Genomic DNA, 6,887 nt, shown 5'->3' with positions numbered 1-6,887 from the left:
GTCACAGCAGCAGGGAAGGGTCCTCCATACGAACTTGTTAACTTTGCGCCTTCTTGCATGGAGATTGAGCAGTGGCAGTTTATCGCATTCTAACTTCCTCCAGAAGTTTGCAATATTATTTTGTGATATATTGTACCGAAATGTCTATTGATCCTCTTTCTGCTTCCCTCTCTAAAGTTTTGCTTTTTATTTCTACCCTTGCCCAGCAGGGCTCTGCACTGGGCACTCTCAAAGGGTACCTTTAGCCTTGTCTGCCTTCCTGAGGCTGCCAGACCAACCCTCATTAATTAAATCACCCACTGTAAATAGATTCCTCCAAGGCCTTGTACATATGTTTTCACCTTCCGCTTTCACAATGCCTCAGTGGGACCTTAATTTGGTACTGACCTTCCTGATGTGTGCTTTATTCGAACCTCTGCACAACTGCCCCATCTGGCTGCTTAACGTCAAAACAGCCTTTTTAGTGGCAATCACTGCTGCCAGGAGGGGTAGCGAAATGTAGACTTTGTCATCCAAGCCTCCTTACCTGGCAACATTCCCTGATAAATTGATGCTTCACATTAGGGCTCTTTCCTCCCAAAAGTGGTAACACCATTCCATGTGTAACGATCTGTCACCTTGCCCACTTACTCCGTTCCCTTCTAAAGAAGAGGAGCGGCTACCGCTGGACCCCAAAAGAGCGCTCTTGTTCTACTTTGACCGGAGGATGACCAACTCATCGTGGGGTACGTTGAAATGAAGAAAGGTTGTGCGATACAGAAGAGGACTATCTTGCGATGGGTCGTCCTCTGCCCTAAAATTGCAAAAGCTCACGCCAAAAAACAGCCCCTGGAAGGCTTAAGGGCTCATTCCACCAGATCTAAGGCTGCTTCCACTGTGTTGCAAATTGGAGTACCAGTCCTCTACATTTGTCCGGCAACAACTTAGGCATCCCTGCCCATGTTCACCAAACAACTGCCTGGACAGTCAAGTACGCAGGGATGGCTTTTTTGGCTGCTCTTTCCTGCAGTTCTTCCTGGTCTAAACTTGTCCACAGTCCCTCCTCTGGGGAGTATCTATTCAAAGGTAAGGAATCTGTGGCTAGATATCTCTATCAGATGGGCAAGTTACTTACCTTTGGTAACCCCTTATCTGGTAGAGATATGATCTAGCTGCAGATTCCTTTCCGACACACCCATCTTCCCCGCACTGTGGACATGTTTCTAGGGTCAGTTCTGATCCCTTACAGGGCCCTAGTTGTTCAGAAACACACCATTATCAGTGACCTTCATGGCTCGGTGCTGGCGTGGAAATACCTGACAAGGTGATGCCTATGTAGGGAACATAGACGTCACAACTTAAGGTGACTTCAGAGCTACTGTGCAAACCCCTCATATTCTCGCATCTGGTTGGGGAAGAGACACTGTTCCAAGGCCTCCCAGACTCCACACCAGCCCTCCTTAAGGCATGCCACATGCTGCAACACTTTCTCATCTTGGGCCTGAAGAAATATGATCACATCTCCTTTATTCTAATGGAACTTCACGGTCTCCCTGCAGTCAAGACTAGGACAGACTGGAGTCAAAGAAGTGAAAAAAAAATCTTAGGCCTTTTCTGTCTATACACACGGAATATGGAACAAGAAACCCCCTATTCATTAGGACCACCCCATCCCTGCTAAAGTTTGGGAAAAGTTGAAGATGCACCATGATTCAAAAGCAGTACGCTTCTGCTTCTATAAACCGGCTACCCCCACATTCATTCATTGTGTCCTTGCCGCTGACTCTTTATAGTGCTCCGATAACTTTTAGCTAGGTTCATATTTAAAAAAATAACATACTTGCATGCAAACCTCACAGAACAATGCAGCAGTGGGAGAATATCAGACGTTACTTTACACAACTTTGCCCTGCACTGCTTTACCCCACAGTTTGTAAAACACATGCCTTTATGACACGATTACATTTACTTCTAAGTAATTTTCTTCTACCTTGCATGCCTTTATTCCACTTGTTTTTTAACTACATTTCTTTGTTTAAGGTCATTGATTCGATTGCTCAAAAAATCTAAACCATTTTAGATTTTATATTCGGCACTAAAAGTGCAAATTTTACGTTTCGCACACCAAGATGGCAGCCGAATATTACAGCATAGGAAGGTGAGAAATAGATAAAAAGTAATACAATATTTAAATAAGGTTTAATGAGGTAAAGCTTCAATTTAAATAATAAATTCCAGATTTTCTTAAAACAATCAAGTAAATCTTTAAAATAGTTGTCTAAAAGATGACTTCCATCATTTTGTGATCAGTCAAGTGTCTGCCTGTGAGGAAAGCACACAACGTTGCTGAAGCTTGACTGTTAACTGCCATCTGTCTGGGGAAAGAGGTAAGAAACCTTTAGTAAAAAACCACTGGGCACCTACTGATATTTATTATTATTATGTCTAACTAGAAAAATTTATATTCCAGGGAATTTCTTTTTTTTAGAAAAAAATGAAAACTCAGAAAGCAAATCTAACTAGAATAATTTGTATTACAGGGAATTTCAATTTTTTAGAAAAAATTAAAACTGTCAGAAATCGAAAAAGGAGTTGTTGATTAATTGAGCAAATATTTTGTGAGGTAGCTTGAAGTGATTTCTACATTAAATTATAATATTAAGTAACAATATCTTATTCTCTAACATAATTTCTTTAAAAAAACATTGTTAATTTTTATATATCTAAAACATTCATTCATAAAATAACTTTATTGATAGGTCAGTTGTAAAAAAGACATTGTCATCAAACTCTCCTAAAAAAAAGGACAAAATGTACCATCTCTGAAAGGTACATATAGGCAATAAAATGTAACATAAATCCTATCTATCATTTTTATTTACTTTAGCATGTATTTTAATGTCTAAACTAAAAGCGCACAAATTATGCTGCAATGGCCAAACAATTTTTAAATTAAAATAATTAATTAGCAAGCATATTAACACTTAGGGGGTCATTAGGATGTTAGGCGGCGGTCCCGCAATCCAGGCGACTGCCACCCCCTCCGGATGAGTCGGAGCGCTAGGTCTGGAAGTCCTTCCTGAAGTGTGCAGGTTTGGAGCGTCTGATGTTCACAAGCTCCCATGAACATCAGAAGCTCCCCAACCCTGCACACGTTCAGGAAGGACTTAAAGACCTTGCTCTTTGACTAACCCGGAGCTGCCCCCACCGCCACAATATTAGTGGCCCTGCTCCGCCCACCTGGCAATCGGTGCGATTGCCACCAGCAGAAAAGCAGCAAACGGACTTTATGTACGCCGCGATACCCACCACCATCCTAATATGGCGGTGGGGAAATTTCAATGTGATGGCGGAACGATCGCCACTGCCGGCCCGGAGGTGGTGATCGTTCCGCCATTGTAATTAGCCCCTTAGGGTCTGAATCAGAGTTCAACGGTATGGTCCGTGGATCGCCAGACCGTCCAACCGCTGTATTACAAGTACAGCAATTAGACTCCTGCTACCACCGTGATCTTTGATCCAATGGCGGTGGCGCAGTGGTCTGAGGAAGTAATATGCTGGCGGTGCCGCAGCGGCACAACCAAGCATATTACCAGTTTCCTCATTGCCCTCCTTTTCATAGCGGTGAGCCCGCCATGGAAAGGGTGGCGGTGAGGAAACTACCCCGTCTCCTCTGTGTATGGGGATGCATGCAGAACGGCACATGTGCACCGCTGTATTTTTGCACCCCCTGTTCCTGCACGGAAATAAATGCACAACATTGTGCATTTCTTTCTGTGCAGGAACAGCCTCTGGCGGTTTCACGGTGGTGCATGTATTGTATGTATTGTATTGTATATAATATTTATAGAGCGCAACAAACACCCCACGGGTACCCTGGCGCTAAAAGGCACACCTATGTACCTTTGATACACACTGCCATGGGACCACCGCCGCAGTACTGCTCAACCTGGATTCCAGTTGGAATACAGTGGGTTCTCAAACTATGGGTTTGGCGGTCTGGCAACAGGGTGCTGGCATTGGAATTACTTTTCTGATTTCGGAGAGAGAGAGCAGTTACTATTGGCAATCATGTTTAAAGAACCCCTGTATATAAGAGACACTGCCAAACAAATAAAAATGGTAGCTAGCACCTCCAGAAAGCCCTCTGAGTCAGTGCTAAAGAAAGTATTTGGTAACATTTCTACACATGGTGCTGGTGACCTACTCAAAACTCCAAATTTTAAACATGATTTTTAGAGGTGAGGAAATATCTTCCTACCGAACCTAAAACATGTAATGATATTCTAATACCACCTGAACTACCTGAGATGTATACCCATGAACCATTTTAATATATGATAACCAGACCTCTTTAAAATTACTTATATATTATACTCTCCACTATCTTTTAATAATTGAAAATAGTGGTTCTTGGATGATGGATGAGACATTCAAGACAACACCCCATTATTTCAATGAGGTATACACTACACATGCCAAAATAAACTAGAACACAGTACCTCTCATTTATGCTCTGGTACCCGACAAAGAATCCTTTAAATATTATAGCTTTCGTTCTGTAATTAAAGAAAAAAATACCTGTGAAAATAATTGAATTTGAACTAGTAGTGATTCAAGCTATAATTAAACTGAAGCTGGCACTCAAATTCAAGAATGTTTTTTTTTTCTCCATTTTTCACAGGCAACATCCTCAACAGGGAATTATATGACCAAGAGCAGACTATAATTTGAACTTAAAAATTGTCTGTATTATATTTTGTACCCCTTAAACATGTAAATAATTTCAAAGCATCTATTATTCAATCGCCGTATTTTAACCAAAAGGAAGTAAAACGGGCACCCCTTTTAAATTATTTTGAACAGAATTGGACTGGCCATCTAAAAAAGTTGGGTTACAGACAACTTCTATATTATAGAATTGAATGGTGGGAATGCTACTAGATCTGTTTAACGGGAGGGTGCAACAACTAATAATGCCTTCGAGGAATTGTATAAATCTTTTGTCCAGCCCTATTACAAAAGCCCATCCGACTTTCCATTATTTCCTGGAAATTATAAAAAAAGGAGCAAAGTTTCCAGGCAATAAAACAAGCACACTCGTTTGCACTTAGTCTACAATCCTAAGTAAGTAACATAACTAAACAAATGAATGAACAGCTCTTGTGTAAACATCCACAGTTTGGTATGTTTGGGGGCATAGACAGTTTGAAAAGTATTGTATATATTTTATATTACTAATTAACTAAAAGAAATTAACATTAATCATGCTATCCTTCTTCTACTTTCCTGTCTTGACAAAGTCCAAACAATTGGCGAACATTTATTTTACATTATATTTTATACCGTGTTTATTAGTTAAAGAATTCAGACCTGCCTGAGCTCATTTTTTCGCGGGTTGATAATATTTTAAAATCCTCTTAACAACAATCTACAGAAATTCAAGAATGATCTTTTTTTTTTTAAACAAAGTCAACAATTCTTACCCATTAAAACCCGAAAATATATTATTAGTTTAAAAAACGACTGTTACAAACTAGTAAACATTTAGAAAAAAGGGGTCATTTAGGCAGAGTATGAAATACTACATCTCCCTTCTTACAATAAATCCACCCATCTAAGGTATCCTTGGAAAAGTTTGGAAAACATGTGACTACCTGAACTTTAACGAGAAGTGCCCCAAAAATGTTTTTAAAAAGGGGGGAGGGGTAGGGACGCAAAACCATTAGTAAAAAAAAAAAAAGATTGTATTAATCCTGTTAAATTTTTTGAAAAGCCTAGTAATAAAAAAACGAAAAATACATAAAAATAAAAACACCCTGTGAGCGTACTCTCCACAATGATCTGTGTGGGAGTAAAATACATACAAAAACATATCCCTATTGTAGGAAGCTGGCTGTGTTTATACTATACCAATGTAGGGTATAGTATGCACAGAGTCCAGGGGATCCCCAGAGGTATAGCATAGGCTAAATAAGATAACCACTAACAGGGTGGTCGAGCAGTTAGGCTTATCAGGAGGGTGTGTTAAGCATTTATTGTATTCACTCAGACAAGAACTGAATGCACACACTCAGACTGAATCCAGACCAATTAGGTAAGTATAAAAAAGGTATACTTATGATTGATTTCTAGAACCAGGCAGGACTTGGCACAGGTAAGTGAAATATACCTACCTGGAATTGCAAGTGATACAGGTTTGTATTAGTGTTTAAAACCATTCAAAATACATAGAAATTACTTTAAAGTAGTTATAGTTACTTTTACTACTCGGGTGATATGCCTAGATATCACACTGTGGACCCTACAGTACAAAGGTAAATAAGATAATTTTTGGTTTGAAGCAGTTACTTTGCTTTCATACAAAACACAGTTCAACCCAGATTTCTTTAACTATCAGAAAGTCGTAACTTTGGTTCCTATGGGGAAAGAAGGATTATCGGTTTACAGGTAAGTAAACAACCTGCAAGAATAGTTTTTGGGGGTTTGAACCAAGGTTCAGTTAGCCACTCAAATTACACCACCAGCGGCACTGGGGCGGCCCGGTGCAGAGTGCAGTGGCCCAATATTAGCCAAGGGGGCCATTGATTAGGGGCTGCTTACAAGCAGGCCACTCGGTTGTGGGAGCAAAGCTCTTGGGGTTAGGATCAGCACTGCAGGGGCCAACAATCTGCACTGGAGCTGCACGACCAGCAGGTAAGAGGCGGCCAGATGGAGAATGCCAAGGAGACGTCGGGAGCCCTGCGGATTGCAATGGAGATCTCTGGTTTAGAAAAGATGCTGCAATCTCAGTCTGGGAGGCTTCATTAAGGCTACCACCAGTAGGAGAGGTAAATTGGGTTCTTGGGGAAGGCTTGGACACTGCTGGTTGGGCCACCCAAGGCCGTGGGGCATGGGTTGAAGGGGTG

Source organism: Lissotriton helveticus, chromosome 2_1 (assembly GCF_964261635.1).
Source record: "Lissotriton helveticus chromosome 2_1, aLisHel1.1, whole genome shotgun sequence".
In the NCBI taxonomy this organism is placed as follows: Eukaryota; Metazoa; Chordata; class Amphibia; order Caudata; family Salamandridae; genus Lissotriton; species Lissotriton helveticus.
This window is presented reverse-complemented; position numbering follows the sequence as displayed.